Raw genomic sequence first — 20,489 nt, 5'->3', positions numbered from 1 at the left:
GGAAGCCCGTGTGGTCTCTCTCCGAACCAGAGGGTGAGGAGCCACTCTCTCAGCCTGAGTGAGCGGAGCAAGGCCAAGCTTATTCCATCCCCCGGAAGGGGAGGGGTGGAACAGGAAGTGACAAAAGGCGGGGCCCTTAGCCCAGTCAGGGGAGCACCAGGGAGGGAGACAGACATAGGCTGGTGGCTGCTCCCTGTGGACCCTGCTGCCGAACCAGGGGCTGCCCTGGACCTGGGGAAACCTGAGGCAGAGGAGGGACTTGGGTTACCAGGACTGCCAGCTGCAAAGTATCCCGAGGAACTGGAGGAGCTGGGCAGCGACCTGAGCCTGACGCTGAGGGCAAGCTGGAGCTACCGGGGCTACCGGCAGCTGAATACCCCGATGAGTTGGAGGAACCAGAGATACCCACTCGATAGACCGGGTAGGAAGTAGCCCAGGGGCAGAACTGGACAATGTGGTGAGTTGGTGTTTGGCCAGTGTGTTGCGGATGGATCCCCCATGACCCAGGGTGGGATTCTCCCCCACCCCAACTACTGTCAGGGCCCTGGGCTGGAACACAGTGGAGTTGGGTGGGCCTGCATTCCCCTACACCTTCCACCGTGCCTTGGGGTGGCAAAACCCTGAAAAAGTGCCACGGACCCTTGTCGGCGCTCCCCCTGCATGAGGGGCATGCCACGGACCCTTGTCGGCGCTGCCCCTGCCTGAGGGGAACGCCACGGACTGTTGTTGGTGCTCCCCCTGCCTGAAGGGTGCGTCACGGACCCTTGTCGGTGCTCCCCTGCTGGAGGGTGTGCCACGGACTCTTGCCGCTACTCCTGTGTTGTGCCAACTGCGACATCACACCTCCCTCCGCTAATTTCCTGTTGACAGAGAGGTGTGACCTGGGCCTTTCAGCGAGGCAGTAGCTCCCCGCCACTCCTCAACGGCTTGGCGGACCAACTGAGACTGTGCTACACGTGGTGGAGAATGTGGGTAGCTGATCCTATCCCTGTGGTAAGGGATTAGAACGAGGTGGCCTCTGAGGCTCCCCTAATCGAAGCATGGAGATGGATAAGCTTCTCAAGTTCCTGACCGAGAGCCAGCAACAGCAGCTGCAACAACTAGTTCAGCAGCTAGGCGCCCAGCAGCAGCAGTTGCTTCAGACCTTGGGGGCCCAGCACTGCGAACAACAACAACGCTTCCAGCAACTTGTACCCCTGTGGTCTGGCCCAGGTGGGGCTCAATCTGAGGGGGCAGCTAACCTCCCCCTCTCCCCCCGCCCGCCACACCGATCCGTCTGGCCAAGATGGGGCCTGAGGACGACCCGGAGGCTATCTGGTGACCTTCGAGTGGGTTACCTCAGTGGCTGGCTGGGCACCTGACCAATGGGTGACCCTCCTCGTCCCCTACCTGATGGGGCCCACTCAGAGGACTTACCGAGGACTTCTGGATGATGAAGCCTGCATCTATGCCTGGGTGAAAGCGGCGATTCTGGACGCCTTGGACATCACCCTGGAGACCTTTTGGCAACGGTTTCAGGGGAAGGTCTACCCACTTGGCGCCCAGCCCTGGACCGTGGCCCAGGAATTAAAGGACACCTGTTGCCAATGGCTACAGCCCGAGTGTCGGACAGCGGCTTACGTGACTGAACAGGTTATCCTCGAACAATTCGTACACATCCTCCCGACTCAGGGGAGGGTATGGGTTTTGTGGCACCGGTCCACAACCCTGAGCACAGCCGTCATGCTTATGGAGGACTTCCTAGCAGGGGAGGCCCCGATAGGACTGGCAGCCTGCGCCCCACCCTCCCAGACCTAGCACACAGAAGCCCAAAAAGGGGCTCACGCCCAAATCTGATGGGCCACTCCGTACCCGACGACCGGATGGCGGCAGGACCGACTTCCCTGACGCCCAGAGCCCGCACCCCGCACAGCGTCTGGGCGCTAGGTACCAGGCCCTAGCCAACCCCAGGGTCAAACTGATGCCCCGGCATAGCCGGGGCATCCAGAGGTAGGACCTTGATGTCAGTATAGCGAGTATGGACATCTGTAGCAAGACTGCACTACGATGGATTGTGACTTTGGCCAGGAGTTGCGGCCCCGTCACCAGTCCGCTGCAAAGCTGATGGCCCCCATGGAAGTTGCGGGGACCCACATTACTGGCCTAGTTGATTCGGGCTATGAGCAGACCCTTGTCTGCCAGACACTTGTCCCAGACACTGAGCAGACCATTGGGGAGGTCCGGATCCAGTACATCCATGGAGATGTGAAACCGTACCCCATGACTCGGGTCCCTCTCATGGTAAACGACTGTTAATGACCGTGGCGCTGGCGTCCCCTTTGGCTTACCCTGTTATTCTGGGTTGCGACTGGCTGAACTTCATTGAGGTAGTCCGATCCCTACCAACAGAAGAGGCATTTGAGGGAACTCCACCCGAGACAGAGGTAGCCCTGGACACGATGTCTGACCCCGGAGTCGCCCCATCTCCCACACCCGATCGGGACCGCCCACACACTGCTGGCCCCCCTCCTGGCCTTGCAGACTTTAGTTGAGACCAAAAGGAAGACCCTACACTGCCCTTTGCCTATGAGCAGCTGGCCAGGGTGGATAGTGAGGTCGTTGAGGCCCAGCGCATGACCCAGTTGCTTGGGTTCGAACTGAATCACGATTGGCTCTATTGCATTTACCGAGACCCAAGAAGTCCAGACCCAACGCGCTCATCGATGGACTGGCCTGAAACTCGCACATGACTCTTGCCAGCGCTCCCCTGCCAGAGGGGAGCGTGCCACAGACTCTTGCCAGTACACCCGTGTTGCACTAACTGTGATGTCACACCTCCCTCCGCTAATTCCACATCGACAGAGAGGTGTGACCAGGGCCTTTTGACGAGGCAGTAGCTCCCCAGTAGCTCGGCGGACCAACTGGGACCGTGCTACAGGGTCAAAGGTGAAGATGATTCTCACAGGGCAGCTGGTAGGCATTCTGAGCAGATGACCATACCACCTTAGAGTGTTGAATGATAGTTTGAAAGAGAGGGACTATCACAGCCAGGTCACGGGCAGCCAGACCAAATGGTCAGAGACAGGGTCCACAGTCACAGGATGGGAGTCAAGAGTCAGCCTGGTCAGGATACCAGGAGATCAGAAACAGCAAACAAACTTGAATCAATAACCAGTCTGGGTTGGAATATCAGGGGGTCAGAGGCAGGAGACAAACCAGAGGTTGGAACCGCAAGCTGGATGCCAGAAAGTCAAGCCCAGGGCACAGGAGCAGGAGGCACACAGTGCAGGATGAATCTCAATTGCATGGACAGCTTCCTGGTCCTGTGCTGGGTTTATATAGCAGCTGTGGACCAATCAGGACCCCCAGCAGTCTGCCAGTCAGGTTCTAGGACTGGAGTCCTCTGTCACAGTTCAGCTTCTGCCCTCACAACTGTTAGCAGGTCCCTGGGTGGCACTTACAAGCACCTAAGAGTCCAGTGGACCTCAGTTCAAGACCCATGGTTCCTGACATCACCCCCTCTCCAAGGGGCACCCTCAGAGTGATGAGGGATCAGGTTTTTCAGGGCAGTTCTTATGGAACACCTGTACAAGGAGCATGTACATTTTCCGCAGGCTCATAGGTGCATTCCTCAGGACCATATCCTTTCCAGTCATCAGGATACCAGAGCCTGCCACATTTGTCTTTGGAGTCCAAGATCTCATGAATCACATATTCTTCGTGGCCCTGTACTTGTACCAGTGGAGAAGGTGGCTGGGTCCTGAGAGATAAAAGGGTTTTCTGTATAGGGTTTCAAAAGTGAAACATGGGGTGAATCTTTGGAGGAGGGGTAGTAGGAATTCAATAGTGATTGTATTAACCTGTTGCAGGTTTTTAAAAGGGCCAAGGAACCAAAAGTCCAGCTTGCGAGCAGGCCTGTCGGTGCGGAGGTGCTCTGTGGAGAGCCATACTTGTCCTACTGCATAGGTGGGGCCATGCTACCAATGCTGGTCCGCAAGCCACTTATAGTTCACTTTTGTCTTTTCCAGGTGCTTCTTCACTTCTTCCCAGGCCTGACAAATCTGCTGCACCAGGTCTGAGGTGGCTGGGTTGGACAAGGGTGCAGGTAATTGTGGGTGAAATTGTGGAAGTATCCACAGTAGGTAAAAAGGGGGCTCTGACCATAGATGCATCATCTGAATTATTGTAGGCAAACTCAGTGTAAGGCAGAAGTGAGGACCAATCGTCCTAGTGATGACTGATGTAGCATTGTAGATACTGCTTGAGAACCTGGTTGCCCCTTTCCATCTGGCTGTTGGACTGTGAATGGTAAGCAGAGGAAAGACATGCAGATTCCCAGCAGGTGCATGGCCTTGTGCCAGAACCAGACCATGAACTGTGAACCCGGATAGGAGATTATGGGCTTTGGAAGGTCATGGAGGTAGACTGTCTCTTCAGAAGGGGGAGACCTGTGCAAGAGATGAACTGGGCGGCCTGGGCCATTTTGGTAAAGTGGTCCACTACTGTTAAAGTTGTCATAACTTTGTTGGACATTGGTAGTTCTATGATAAAATCTATAGCAATGCCTGGAGGAGACCACAAGGCTTGTGGCACGGGGTTACAGCGTGGGCACAAACATCACAGGAGGCAATGAATGACTGTATGGTTTGGTGCATTCAGAGCCGCCAAAAGGAGCAGGATATTAGTCTTTGGGTCTTGAAGTACCCCAAGTGTCCTGCTAGGGGAAAACTGTGGCATAGTTGCAGGACTGAGACCTTTGCAAGTCCTGGGGGCACACAGACACAGTCCCTTATGTATATTATCCCTTCCCAGGAGTCATGTGGCTGCTTGTCAATAATAGCTTCTTCATCAGGTGGAATTCCTGAGGCAGAGCATATCAATCTGAGTATATCCTGGTGATAAGCTGCACTGAGAAAGTTATGGGATTTGTTCCTGGTTGGGGTCTTGTGGAATGGTATCATATCTTTGGGACAGGGCATCTGCCTTGCCATTTTTGGATCCGGGGTGATAGGTGATAATGAAATCAAATCATGGGGAAAAAAATAAGGCCCATTGAAGCTGCCGTTGGTTTAGTGCTTTTGCTCTACGTTGATAGTTCAGGTTTTGGTGGTCAGTGAACACCTGGACTGAGCAACGAGCTGCTTTCATGTAGTGCCGCTATTCTGCAAAAGCAGTTTTTATCACCAGAAGTTCCTTGTCAAGTATTTCATAGTTTAGCTCTGCAGGGTTGAGCTTCCTAGAATAATAAGCACATGGGTGTAAACACTGGTTTGGAACCAAGTTGCTGGGAAAGAACAGCTCCGATTGTTGTGTTGGAGGCATCAGGGTCTATGATGAAGGTTAGTTGGAGCCCAGATAGGTGCTGTACTAAAGGCAAGTTTAAGTTGATTGAATGCATACTGAGCTCCGGGAGACCAATGGAAATAGGCATTTTTCTGGAGAGGAGCCATGAGGGGCTCTATTCGTTTAAAAAAAAATCAGGATAAACTGTTGATAGAAATTGGCAAACCCCAGGAAGCATTGCAGGTTAAATATTATATGGAGAGTCGGCCAGTCTTGGACAGCTTGGACTATACGTGGGTCCATCTGAATTCCTTTTGGGGATAAGATGAAGCCCAAGAACTCCATATAGGCCTGATTGAAGACACAATTCTCGAGCTTGGCATAAAGGCCATGCTGCCACAAATGTTCCAGGAGAGTTCAGATGTGATCAATATGCTGTTCAGGGTAGTCAGACAAGATCAGTATGTCATCTAGGTAGACTACTACATACTGGTCCAATATGTCTCAGAACACATCATTTATAAAATGTTGGAAGGTGGCTGGAGCATTGGTCAACCTGAAAGGCATTACCAGATATTCATAGTAGCCATACCAGGTCTGGAATGCAGTCTTCTACTTATCCCCTTCTCTGATTTGTATGAGTTTGTACACCAGCCATAGGTCCAATAGATGGGCAGTCCCCACACGGTCTAACAGCTTCAGAATCAGAGGTAGCAGGTAACAATTCCTGATAGTTATCTGATTAATGAGCAGTAGTCCACGCAGAGTCAGAGACTGCTGTCTTTCTTTTTGACACAGGATGAGTGCACCAGTCGTGAAGGTCAACTAGCAGATAAACTCTCAGGCCAGATTCTCCTGGAGGTATTCTTAGAACTCTGTCAGCTCAGGTTCTGACATGGCATAAATTCATCCAATTGTATTTTGGCTTCTGGCTGCAACTCTATTGGGTGGTCATAGTCCCAGTGCAGAGGTAGGGTTTCTGCATTCTACTTTTTAAAAAGATTGGCATAGTTTTGGTATTTCAAGAGGAGTTCAGACATAGCTGCAATGGAAGATTCTGCCTGGTTGGTCACCTCCACCTGAATCTCTTGCAGTTTGGAAGCTGGGACAGGATCTACTGATCTCCAGCAGTGCTGCCAACAAAACTCTGATGGAAAACAGATTTCCTGTGCTTGCCACCAAATGAGAGGATTGTGGAGGACCACCCAGGAGATACCGAGGATCAGGGCAAAGTGTGAAGAATGGATCACACTAAATGGTAACACTTCTTGGTGACCCTGAATCACAACCTCCATTACTGGACCAGAAGATAAAGGAACTACCAATAGTCTCTACAAGGTCAGAAGTGGCCTTCTGTTGCAGGGGAATTTGCAGGGTCTGGGCTTCTGTTCTGTCTATAAGCAGTCAGCCTCATCTGAGTTGATGAAGACTGGTAGGCCAAGATTAGGTCTGGACTGAAGTGTGGGGGAGATCTCTTCCCTGACTCTTTGGAATTCATATGGGGCAGGCAGAGATGGAGTGACTTGACTCATCAAGGTAGAAGCAGAGATAGTGTTGGCATTGTCATTCCTTTCTATGTCCTTTTCTATGCTGCAAGTCCCCTGTTTTTTCCTTTTTTTCATTCCTGTAACCAATTGTCTTTATGGATGGCAAGATCCAGCAGGGTATCTAGACTTGCAGGCATCTTTATATGGGCTAATTCATCTTTAACCTCTTCTTCCAGGCCCCACCAGAACTGATAAACTGGAATGAGGCAGCACATATGTATAAGCCATGAGGCTGCGGAATAGGAAGCTACAGTGTCCTGCCCCTGTTGGAACTTAGGTTAGCCTTCATTGTCTGAATTTGGTGCAGATCATTGAATAGTACCAACATGGCTTGGAGGAAGACCTCCTAGCTTGAAAGTACTGGGCTGTCATACTCCAACAAGGGAGAGACCCAGTCTAATGTTTCTCTGGACAGCAGGCTGATGACCACGCTCACCTTTGTACAATCAGTGGTATAGGTCTGAGGATGCATTATGAATAGGAGGCAGCACTGGTTTATAAAACCCCAGAATTGCTGGCAATTTCCTTCAAACTGTTCCAACAGTGATATTGTAGAACAGGGCAGCACAAGCCATGTCTGGAGTGCGGTGTTTCCAGCATGCAACTGCATGACTTGCTCCTGCAATAGCTGGTTCTCTGAGATCAGCTGGATGACCCAGGCCTGAGGGCTTGGTTGTCTGCCTGAAGGCAGGCAGCCCACTCAACTGTGTTTTGTGCTTCCGAAGGGTTAGCCAGGTCCATTCTGCTGGCACTGGGCCCAATCCTGTGGCCTAAATGGGCCGTGCACACTGTCATGACCAGGTCAACAGCAGCCATACCTAGTGGTCACAGCTCCTCTATTCCCCCTCCTTCCCCATGCGAGTGGTGGGTGGGGGTCTTGGGGAGAAGATGCCATGTGGGGGCGGGGCCTTGGGGGAAGAGGCTGAGTGGGGCAGGGCCTCAAGACAGAGCACAGGTGGAGTGGTAGGTGGGTCATGTTCCAGGCACCAGGGCCCACAAAAAATTAATCCTGCCCTTCCTGGGAGGCAGTTTGGCACTTACTAGCACCATGGACCAGGGTTCAAAACAGGGTTCCTGACAGGGACCTATTTAGTTAGAAAACTTGGCAGGGGGGCATTCAACATGAATATGTATAATTTGTTATTTTCAATCATTTGGAGATGCTGCTTTTCAGTCTTGACCTTCTTCTGGATTAGGCTGGGTATATGTCAAAGATGTGTTCCCACCCCAGAACTCTTCATAAGAACATAAGAATGGCTGTACTCAGTCAGACCAATGGTCAATCTAGCCCAGTATCCTGTTTTCTGACAGTGGCCGTGCCAAGTGCTTCAGAGGAAGTGAACAGAACAGGGCAATTTATCGAGTGATCATGCCCTGTTGTCATAGATTATGTACTTGACCAGACACTAAGTAAATGCAATTTAGGCATACACCTTGATGATCAGAACTTTACCAAAGTTGATTTTTGCCAATGACATAGCACTAGTTATTGAATCAATGGATGAGCAAGTTGCAGCACTTAAAACATGGAAAGCTCAGTGGAAAAAGTCGGCCTGAGAATTAATTGGGATAAAACCAAAGTTCTTCTGGGTAGCCATTTTGAGCATGCTGTGGGCTCTAGCATCTTAGTGGGAAACCACCAAGCTGAGATTATCCGTGATATATAATGCTCTGGTGGTTGTGTCACACTGCTGGCCCTTTAAAGGAGACATCTGCCCAGCCTACCTGTGACAGACTCCACTGAAGGGAATAAGCCAACCCAAGTCCATCTGGGGACAAGTAATTGCCCAAATATCTGGAAGGCAGTTAATTAAGTAAGGAGCTCCTGGGCCTAATAAAAGGCTTAGGAAAGCGCAGCTGAAAAAAGCTCCTGAGGAGAAAGGAAACTCTAGAGGAGGGGAGCTCCTAAGGAGCTTGAACTTGGTATTACATTCTGGGGTGCAAACCAGACCACTGGGGGGCTGTGTCACCCCAGCCCTGCAAACATGGGTGCCTCGCAATGCTTTGCTGCTGTAGCTCCATCTGGGCTGCTCACAAACAACCTTCCAGCATGCAGGTCACCCCCTGAGTGTGTGTGTATACCTGCAGCCTGCCAACCACACTCCAGTGACACTCTGACTTTCACCAGCCTTGGTTACCACTTGCAGGGTGACCCCAACACATTCCCAGCCCTGGATTTCCCCCCAAAGCCTGTGTTCTGCACTGTCCTGCCCTCTCTTGGACAGTCCAGATATATTAGGTCCGTTGCCACTCTGAGGTGATCAGTATATAATAGTTTGCCATCCTAAATGGAGTTACTCACACAGTTCACAACATTGGATTAATTTTGATTAAAGAATAAAACAAGTTTATTTAACTACAAAGAGATAGGTTTTAAGTGAGTACAAGTACAAAGCATTAAAGTCAGAAATGGTTACAAGAGAAATAAAGCTAAAAAGTTTCCTAGTGCTAAATCTTAACAAACAAGACTTGGTTTAAGATAAAATTCTTACCACACACTCCCAGCAACAGGGCTGTCTAAATTTCAGGTCAGGACCTCTCCCAGAGGCAAATGGGCTAGTTTCTTTTGTCTTCTTAGGTGAAAGAGCGAGAGATGGATAGGGAGAAATAACGCGGGGTGTTTTTGCCCCTCACTTTTATAGTTCAGTTCCCCTTTGAAATGCATTGTCCTGAGGATTACCCCTAGATAAAGTTCATTCCTGCTGTGAGGATGGAGGCAAGGAGTCTGGTGGTGGAAAAGGTTTCATGCTGTTGTTTGCTAAGATGCAGATCTGTTTGTTACTGCCCCTACTTCCTGGTCAAATAATGGCCACTTGATAGGTGATTGCCCATCACCTTTGATGACACCTGGGTAGAGTCATCACCTTGTTCTTTGTTTTTGAGAAACTGGTTTACTCAGACTTGTCTGGTAAAGACATTTCAGACCTATTTCAGTTTCTGTTACACACATTTCATCATGATATTATTGACCAATGAGTTGTTAGTTTTCAAATGATACCTCAAAAAGCATATTTTGTAGAAAGATTATTACAGTGATATGTAGGGTGTGAATACAAGGGTGTATTCTGTCACTCTAGGCAAATGTTTTTTGGGCAGGAAGAGAACCTGAACAAGCAGGGGAAAGATTGCAGAGCTCTCCAGGCAGTGGAGAAGCCTGAGGCTTATAGCAGGAGGAGCTGCTTTTGGAGACTTTTGTTATGGACTTTTAAGTTTTATGTGGGCTCTGGGGTAAACCTGGGGTAAAACGGAGCCTATAAACCTGTCTACAAGTGCTCCTTTCAGAAGGTTTTATTAAAGGGAGATATAATGCTGTAAAGAAGAGCTTTTGGCTTCTCCTTGATGGGGCTGTATAAGTGATCTCAGTGTGATCTCAGATCTTAATGAGGTAAGGGGAGGACCTGATGCAGGCCACAGCAGAGCCACATTCAGCAAAAGGGGGTGCTCTGGAAGCAGTTGTGCCCCTTCTGTGGAGTCAGTATTCTGACCTATGGAACCAAACAAGCAAACAAAATTTCAGAAAACTAAGAAATGCACAGGGCAACCACAAAACCTTAATTCTGCCCTGATGATGATGGCAATATACTTCAAACATTACTATCCAGGTTACAACCTTCAAATTCAGGAACGTTCTGGTCTTGGATTTTGGCTCACCTGTACTGTGGTTCATACTTAATTTGTGTGGTGTGAATAAAGCAGAATGATCTGTGGATCATCAGTTCACTGACACCTTGCCATATTGTGACAGTGACCTAATAGAAATGCATCACAAGAGTAGGCTGGATAATACAAACACAAAGAGTCAGCCTATATGATATCCCTGCTCTAGATTCAGCCAGCACCAGAGGGAAGCAAAGGAGTATTTAGAAATAGTTTAAATTAACTTTCTGTTCCCTGTGTGCAGCATTGTGCATATAACATAGAGGGACTGGCATTTTATCCCCTTCAGAATGAATCTTTTCTTCCCTTCACAAGGCTGCAGTTGTAGAGAGGTCAGCTGTAAAAATCGTGATGTATTGTATTCTACTATGGGCTCCACACAAGGAGGATTATTATAATTTTGTCTCTTCTGCATGCAAAGTTGCATAGAAATGGGGTAATGTGACTTGTACATTCAAAACATTTATGGTTAGATGCCCAAGTTTCATCTAGGATTAAACTCACAGACCCCAATTCTCTTATGCTTGTTTTACACCAGTATAACTCCACTGACTTCAATAGAGTTACTGAAGCGAAAGGAGAATCAGGTGCAATGTGCAAAATACTACTCAGTTATACCAGTGTAAATCCAGAGTAACTCTGCTGAATGCAGTAAAGTTACTCCAGATTTATACTAGTATAAATCAGAGGAGGATCTGGTCTAACAGAATTACATAAGTGTACACCTGGTGTGAGTTCAGAATCAGGCTATCAGTGGCTGTTTCTAGGGAAGGAAGAATTGTCTTGAAGTTAAGATACAGGCCTAGAAGACTTGCATTCTCCTTTCACACCAGTTTATACCAGTATAACTCCACTGGTTTCATTAGTTACTTCTGATTCTCGCCAGTATGCGGGGAGAATGAGGTCCACAGCCTCTCTCTATAACCAGAGGCAAGTCACTTAAGGATTAGATTACAGAGGTGTAAATTATGAGGAACTCCACTGCTGTTAGTGGATTTAAAATGAAGTAACTAAGAATAAGTATTTGCCTACCTTGCAGGGCATTGTAAGACTATATAGCTAGTATTGCTGCAGCATGCTGAGAGGGTCTTGTTCTCCTGTTACTCAGGTTTTACATCAGAGCAACTGCATTGGGCTAGATCCTCATCTGCTGTAAATTGGCATAGCTCTGTTGAAGTTAATGGAGATATACTGATTTACATCAGCTAAGTGTGATTGACTGGCCCATTGACTTCAATGGAGTTACTTCTGATTTAAGTGGGAGGAGAACCAGATGTTGTTAAATCCTTGCATGTATAAGTAGGAAGTGTTATACTTCTGCAAATGAACATACAACTAGATGAATAGATTCATAGATTCTAGGACTGGAAGGGACCTCAAGAGGTCATCGAGTCCAGTCCCCTGCCCTCATGGTAGGACCAAATACTGTCTAGACCATCCCTGATAGACATTTATCTAACCTGCTCTTAAATATCTCCAGAGATGGAGATTCCACAACTAATCTGCTACTCTCCTAATAATGACCTTGATAAAGAAAAGAAGTGCTCAGGATATGATGATTAATGTCTTGTTTAACAGTTTCTTTGACCCCATGGTGCTTTTTAACATTTTTATCAATGACCTGAAAGAAAACATAAGATCATCACTGATAAAGTTTGCTGATGACCCAAAAATTGGGGGAGTGGTAAATAATGAAGAGGACAGGTCATGGATTCAGCATAATCTGGATCTCTTGGTAAACTGGGTGCAAGCAAATAATATGCATTTGAATATGGCTAAATGTAAATGTATACATCTAGGAACAAAGACTGTAGGCCATACTTACAGGATGGGGGACTCTATCCTGGGAAGTAGTGACTCTGGAAAAGATTTGAGCATCATGGTAGATAATCAGCTGAACATGAGCTCCCAATTTGACACTGTAGCCAAAACAGCTAATGAGATCCTGGGATGCTTAAACAAGGGAATCTCAAGTAGGATTAGAGAGGTTATTTTACCTCTATATTAGGTACTGGTGTGACCGCTGCTGGAATCCTGTGTTCAGTTCTGGTGCCCACAATTCAAGAAGGATGATAATAAATTAGAGGGGGTTTGAAAAAGAGAAGATTAAGGGGTGACTTGATTATAGTATAAGTAACTATATGGGCAACAAATATTTAATAATGGGATCTTCAATCTCTTAGAGAAATGAATAACACAATTCAATGGCTGGAAGTTGAAACTAGGCAAATTCAAATGAGAAATAAAGTATAAATGTTTAACAATGAGGGCAATTAACCAGTGGGACAATTTACAAAGTGTTGTGGTGGATTCTCCAACACTGACTATTTGTAAATCAAGTTTGGACTTTTTTCTAAAAGATATGCTCCTGAAATTATTTGTTGTATGGCCTCTATTACATAGGAGGTCAGACTAGAATATGATCAGAATGGTCCCTTGTGGCCTTGGTATCTATGAATCTGTGAGAAGCAGGAATTGTGTGTCACAACCAACACTTTGGAATCAAAAGAAAGATACCTGAAAATGAAATAAATATTAGAGGGTGTCTGTAGCCTAAACAGCTTCTGTGACCAAATGTGGTGCTAGGAACTATTGTACTTTGGAGATGTCTTTGAGATAAAAAGTGAAAACAATATATTTTCCACTTGTGGTAATTAATTATCCTATGGCTGTTGCCTTACGAGTTATTGTTGCTAACCTCAGTATGTCCTGGCTAGTTTTCATTCTGCCTCTCTATATTCTCTGTACAGTTTAAATTGGATATAGGATTCTTTGTCACTTTCTTTCCAAAACAGTTGTGCAGGATTAATAGCTTTCATGTGCTACCCAAGGCATGTGGGAAGTGGTTCCTGAATACTTTGTTATACATATTTCTAAGGCACCCATCCCCATAGCTTATGGGGGCATGCCTAGACATTGTGATACAATCCACCATTAGTGTCCAAACACTGGTAGCCGGGGCTTACCATTTTTGCATTCCTTCTTAAAGCAGAAATCCCTCCCTCTACTGCAATAATGAACTTTTAATTTGAATCATGCACTTTTCAGGCTCTAGGATGGCTTCTGTCTCCACCAGCTTCTCAGCAGGCTCAGCAGCAGGCTGTTCCTTGGGGGCAGGAGGCTCAAACAGCTCTTCTGAGTAAGGACCAAAAATGTGCTGTTGAACCTGATCCACACCTTGCTCTGGGACTGGTTTCGTCACTTCATGATTCTGGCTGGGAGTCTGCTGTTGGCTGCAGTCAGTCCCCATGCTGGATTCAGGGGCCAGCATGGTACCATCACATACAGGCGCTGGCTTCCTCTGAGCCCCAGGGGTACTCAACCCCCCAGCTCTGCCCCAGGCCCTGCTCCCACCCGACCCCTTCCTCCAAGCCCCCATCCCACCCTGTTTCTTCCGACCCCCGCTTGGCCCCAGGCCACCCCCCCCACCTCTTCTCCCAAGCCCTCAGCCCTGCCCTGACTCTTCCCGCTCCTCTCCACCCTGTCCCCGCCTCTTCGCACACAGTTCTGCCCCCTTTCCCGAGTGTGTCCTGTCCCCGCTCTTCCCTTTCCCTCCAGCACCTCCTGCACGTCGCGGAACAGCTGATCGCAGCAGGCGAGAGGCACTGGGAGGGATGGGGTGGAGTTGATCGGTGGGGCCACTGGCGGATGGGAAGCGCTGGGGAGGAGGGGGGAGTTGGCTGCCAGTGGGTGCTAAGCACCCACTCTTTTTTTTTTCTGTGGGTGCTCCAGCCAAAATCATCATAAAATGGGCATGTTATTGGTGACTTTCCCAAAGTGCAATTCTTATCCTGAGTCTTCCTGTATTTGCTCTTTAGCCTCTTAATTCGCTCCCTGCACTGATCGCCTGTCCGGAAAATCTGCAGAGCTGCCAGCTTTTTAGCTCTTTGCTGGTATGCATACCCATTCCTGATGCTTTTGCTGAAGTCCACAGTTTTACTATCCTCACACCATAGATTCACCAAATCTGGCTGTGCTCATGTGACCAGAAAGCAGCTCGCTTTGCAAAAGGCTTGATCGGATCAGCTTCCATTGCAGATCCTGGAGACTCTCTGATAGTGTGCTTGTACATCGGTAATCAGAAGACAAGGGGTTAATGCTGACCTGAGCTGCTGCTGTTCACAAAGGGAGGATGGCTTCTGTTTGCAATAGAGTGTGTTGCAGATTGTTGGCATAGAGAGGTCTAAGGCAGTTGCCATAAGGAACTGGGGGATACATCTGGATGACTCCTGAATCAAACTGAGGCAACGTCTACACTGCAAAGCAATAGGCCTCAGACCCTAGGTTCCAGCTTGACCTGAGCTTGGACCCTCCAGCCCTGCAAGGTCATTGCAATGTGGATGCAAGGGGGTTTGCCTTGAGCCCAGGCTCTAGCCCGGGCTTACATTGCAGTGTAGACATACCCTGAGTGCCATATCACTATGTTGAGCATTAATTAAGATCCTTACGGATGAAGAGTGCTATACAAAGTTACAGACTGTGATCAAAGCTGGCATCTTTTATGGGAATATGAGGATGTTTACCTATTCCCTTTGGATAGTGGAGAATGTACCAAGGCAGGCTAGCAATATTGGCAACCCAAAGCATTTTAAAATCATAAATCAGGTATAAAAATCATGAGATTAAAAACAGGGTCTTTTGATTTGTCTTCTGGTTTTTAAGTCTTTACGGTTCATGTTTTCCAGATTTTCCTAGGAATCACAAAGCCTAGAAATGTACTTTAAAAATATGAAACCTGAAATTTTCCAATAATTATAGGACTCCAAGAGCTGAAGCTTTAAGAAAACACCAAATATTGTGACCCTCCCAATAAAATCATGAAACTGGATTTGGATTTGGACTGGACTGGATTGGACTTTCCTTCATTCTATCCTTGTTCATCCAACTGGGCCACTTTCTATATTGCACCTTGCCCACTTATTTCTAAATTAAACGCCCCAAAACTTAATTAATACAGAGTTAAGATTGCCCAATGGTGTCTGATGCCCTTCCAGTATGTGGAACTTAAACCTCTGAAAACCAGTAAGTACAAAGTTAAGTTACATGCCACCCCCCCCAATGCAACCTTAACTTTGCCCCCTGAAACTGGCAGTAGCCACACTGGGAATGATTCAGGAAGGGGCAGGGGGTGCCATAATAAATCTATGAAGATCTATGAAAATGTGTCATTATTTGTGTTGCGGTCCACAGATTTGAATTACTGCATTTATCTGCATGCATTCCAATTGCTTTCATTGTGTTAGGTGTACCTGTGGTGAATAGTGGAGGGATTAGTTGAAGTATCTCGGCAGAACTGTTACTTATGATACTGTGATATGATGAAAGGTGCATATGTACTTCAAAGGAATCAGGTATACCTCATTTCAGCACTGAGTTTGTCAGGCCATGTCCATAGAGGTGCACAAAGGTGTCTTCTTGCCAGGGCGTTTGTCAGCAGTCTGGTGGCATGCATGACTGTGCTCTCCAGGCCTCACGGAGGGGTCAGTGAAGGCTATATTTCAGAAGGAATCCTCAGGGTAAGGGTGATGAGGTGTATGCCCTACACTGGCCCTGCAAGAGCTGTATTGGGTCAAGTGGGCCCAATCAGCCAATTAAGCTGCAATGTGGGAGAATTACGCCTGGGAGGAAAGCCCTAATTATGTAAGGTTTATATATTTCAAGTTCCCAAACAGAGGACACTGATGGGGGGAGGGAGAGTTGGAGTGGGTATCTGGGGGGTGCTGGAGGGGTGTGTGTGTGTGTGTACTTGGATGGGAGGGGGTATTTGGGGGAGTGCGGCCTCACACTCGGTGTGGGGCAGGATTGTGTTCCCTGTCATGGTGGCAGGGCAGGTGGCGCAGGCCCGGGATGCAGTGCCAGCCTATCAGTCAGCACCTCCCTGTGGGCCTCTCCCCATCCCCAGGGTGGGAGCTGTGGCCTGGCCCTGTCATCACTCCCAGCCGGACTCTGAGGCCCTGTGGCAGGGCAGGTGGCCTGGCTGAGAGGCACTTGGTGGCTCTGCTTACCTGGTGATTCGGGCCGGCGAGGCAGGATCCATCAGCTGCGGGTGCAGGGGAGGGACCAATCTGGGTGCCAAGATTCAGGGCCGTAACCAGGGCAGGGTGAGCAGGGCAGCCACCGTGGGTACAAAGCCATGGAGGCTGAGAAATGACAGGGACCCAAAAGCAGGGGGTACAGGTGTGCTTGCTCGCCCTGGATGCTGAAGAGCCTAGTTATGACTCTGCGAAGACAGCTTTTTCTGATTTGCAACGAGCAAGGAAAAATCCAGGACATTTCTTCACATTTCAAAAATCCACCTGAATGGAGATCAAAGGACCAAAAAAGAGGTCATGTCCAGGAAATCCCGGACATATGGTAACCCTATAATTAGGGGAAACTCACCTGTGTGTGAACAGGTGAGATTTATATAAAGACAGGAAATTGGAAGAAGAGGAGGCTGCAGGAAGGTATCTGCAATCACTCCCTGGGAAAAGAGTTGAGAGACTGGCAAACCCAGAGGCGTGGGAAAGGCAGGAGGTAAGGAAAAGGCTCAGGGAAAGGCAGCAAGGTGCAGGAGGGAACCACACCTTGGCTACTGTTTAGAGAGTCCCTGATTGAACCTGGCGTAGAGGGCAGGCATGGCTTCCCCTACCAGCCACTGAGGGAATGACACCTGAGCAGTGAATGGAGGACTGCCTGAGACTGCTGGTGAGCAGGGACTTTGATACATGTCCCCTCAGAAGGGGAAACCATGCAGTGACCTGGTCAGACGGCTGAGTCATGAGAACACTGCAGTTCCTGGAGTGAGAGGGGCCGCAGGCCAAGGAAGTGAAGAAGAGGTGTTGACCTGACAGAGGTAAGCCCCAGAACTGCCAGGCAGTGGTACCGTCCAGTGGTGAATAGAGGCCCCTGTGACAGGGAAGTAAAATTTAGTAAGTCTGGAGTGGTTTGTGTGGAGTAGCCTCAAGCCTGGCCTACACTTAAAATTTAGGGTGACCTAGCTGCATCATGCAGGGGTGTGAATTTTTCACATCCCCTGAGAGATGTAGTTAAGCCAACCTACGCCCCAGTATAGATACCACTGTTCTTCCGTCAATCTAGCTGCTGCCTCTTGAGGCAGTGGATTTACTACAGCAACAGAAAAAATCCTTCCATCACTGTAGCAAGTGTCTACACTATAGCACTGCAGCGGTGTAGCTGCACCTGTGCCGCTGTGGTACTGTGGATAGTGTAGACATACCCTTGCTGTTTGAGTATCGGCCAGGTGGAGATCGCTCCTATTTGCTACATCTGACCTAAACCCGAATTCTAAACTCTTAAATAAATAACTTTTTCAATATTGCTTCCCCCGAGAGTCAGTGGATGCCATGTCCTAGCTCAGATAAATACCAAGTGACTGAGATCAGTTGGGGAACAATTAATCACGTTGAGCAATAAAAGTTAGAAGAATGAGTTAATTTTGTAAAATGCTAGTTTTGGGGGGTCTATCTCTTGAGAACCCCATCCTCAAATGACCCCACTAATACTACCCAGCACCCTTATGATGCACAGCAAATTTCAAGACAATCCAAGTTAGAGCACTTAGAACAGTCCACCTTTAAACAAAAGCAATGCTCAATCTTCTCTTTAGCAGAGAAGCATATATGATGTGCATTGGGAAGCTCCTTCTTAAAACCAGCATGACATCAGAGTACTCAGATACTTTGGTAGATGGTACATTATAATCTATATAGATGCATACATATAATGATAGACTAGATAAACTTCTGGATGCTGTCAGGGATTGTTAATAGAATATTGAAACTTTCAGTTCTATCTGATTTACATTGACTTCTATACCATACTCATCGGAATGATATACAAATGCCTTAGTAACGTCTAGTTTTGTGGTCTGAGTTCAGCCAAGTTGTTGTAACCAATGGCGGCTCCAGGCACCAGCGCTCCAAGCGCATGCCTTCGGCGGCAAGCCGCGGGGGGCGCCCTGCCGGTCCCTGCAAGGGCGGCAGTCAGGCTGCCTTCAGCGGCTTGCCTGTGGGAGGTCCGCCGGTCCCGCGGATTCGGCGGCAATTCGGCAGCAGGTACGCCGAAGCCGTGGGACCGGAGGACCTCCTGCAGGCATGCCGCCGAATCCGCGGGACCGGGGACCTCCCTCAGGCAAGCCGCCGAAGGCAGCCTGCCTGCTGTGCTTGGGGCGGCGAAATAGCTAGAGCCGCCGCTGGTTGCAACAAAGTTGTTCATATCCAGTTCCCTCTAGGACAGGTATCCACCTTACAGAACCCATCCTCACACCTGACACTAATGGGCCCCACTGCTGGCAACCTTAGCAGAGAGACCAAGAACTGAATAGGCCACAGAAATTGAATTACTGTCATATACCCCGAAATTGGATTCTCCAGGTCAGGCTTGAGGCACAGTGGATGAATGTGGTGTATGGAAAATGTGTACAGCTGTTACCAGTGCTTCTCTGTGGAAAAATAGAGGAGCAAAGACCTGTGATGTGTTGAGTCCTCAGTTCCTATTGGCCTCGGAGCATCTCAGCAACACACAGGATCAAGCCCCAGTTTGCCAGTCCTATACTTTCACCAGCATTAAATTCACGCATAGGATTAATTAATTAATAAAGAAGAAAAGAAATAAAATAATCAAGGACAGTCACTGTACTCCTATAGTTCTGGATGAGATTCTGATCTCATTTACACCTGTGATAACTGGTGTTGATGGAATTACTCCAGATTTACACCAATATGACTGAAATCAGTGTCTGTTCTAATGACTTAGTTTCTCAGAAAACCAATCTTTCTACAACTCCAAAGGGCCAAATTCACACCAGTGGAGTCAATGGAATTACATGAGAAATGAATTTGTCCTAAATGATTTATATAAAGGCTGTCTCCATATATATCTTGATTTGTTAGAATGCAGTGGCCATTGCCCCAGGAAAACAATGTGAATAGAAACATTTAAACAGATGAACTATTGTCCCCTGACTTGCTGGAATAGTTTCCTCTTAAGAAACTAACCGGCATTAGACAGTAGATGGTGCAGTGCCCTTTCTGGACTATATGCTGCAAGTTTGAAACCATTTCCTGGAAATGACTAGCATCGTTTCATCAATATTTAAAGGCACCTTTTCCAAGTACTTCCCAAATCGTGTTTACAACAACAGGAAGGGAGAAACTCTCCTTGTATACAAATAAAAAAAAGCTGCAGACTAGCAAAATCATAAGGCTCAATTCTGATTTTGCTTACTCCAGTAAAACTCCATTAGCTGACATGCAATTACTCTTTATTCTCACTGATGTGAGACCAGAATGAGGCCAACGGAATCAGTGTTTTTAAGAGATGTAATTTAATCTATTGCCCTGCAGAACCTATAGCAGTGGTGGGCAACCTGCGGCCCGTCAGGGTAATCCACTGGCAGGCCGCGAGACAGTTTGTTTACATTGACCGTCCGCAGGTACAGCCGCCCGCAGCTCCCAGTGGCTGCAGTTAGCCGTTCCCAGCCAATGGGACTGTGGGAAGCGGTGGCCAGCACATCCCTGTGGCCCTTGCCACTTCCCGCAGCGCCCATTAGCCGGGAATGGTGAACCGCGGCCATTGACTGTCGGCAGGCACGGCCCCCCGCAGCTCCCAATGTAAACAAACTGTCTTGTGGCCTGCCGATGGATTACCCTGATGGGCCGCATGCGACCCGTGTACCGCAGGTTGCCCACCACTGACCTATTGGGTTAGGTGCTACCTTCAATTATGCTGAATTAAATCTAGAATAATTTCCCTGAAATCAGTGGTGTAAATGGTAACTCAATCTGGCCAAGTGAAGTTATTTCAGATTTACAAGAGGGTAAATGAGAGAAGAATCCAGTCTAATGTAGTAACTGCAGATTTATACAGGTGTAACTAAGAACACAATCTGATCCAATGAAAGTACTCCAGTTTTACACTTTGTAACTAAGAACAGAATGTGACCCAGCTGGCCAGATCCTCAGCTGGTGTAAATAGGCATAGATGCATTGAAGTAAATGGAGTTATAACAATTTATACCAG

This window comes from Terrapene carolina, unplaced genomic scaffold, assembly GCF_002925995.2.
Source record: "Terrapene carolina triunguis isolate 2854851 unplaced genomic scaffold, T_m_triunguis-2.0 Scaffold1054, whole genome shotgun sequence".
In the NCBI taxonomy this organism is placed as follows: Eukaryota; Metazoa; Chordata; order Testudines; family Emydidae; genus Terrapene; species Terrapene triunguis.
The sequence above is the reverse complement of the archived record's forward strand: the minus strand, read 5'-3'. Positions refer to the sequence as shown.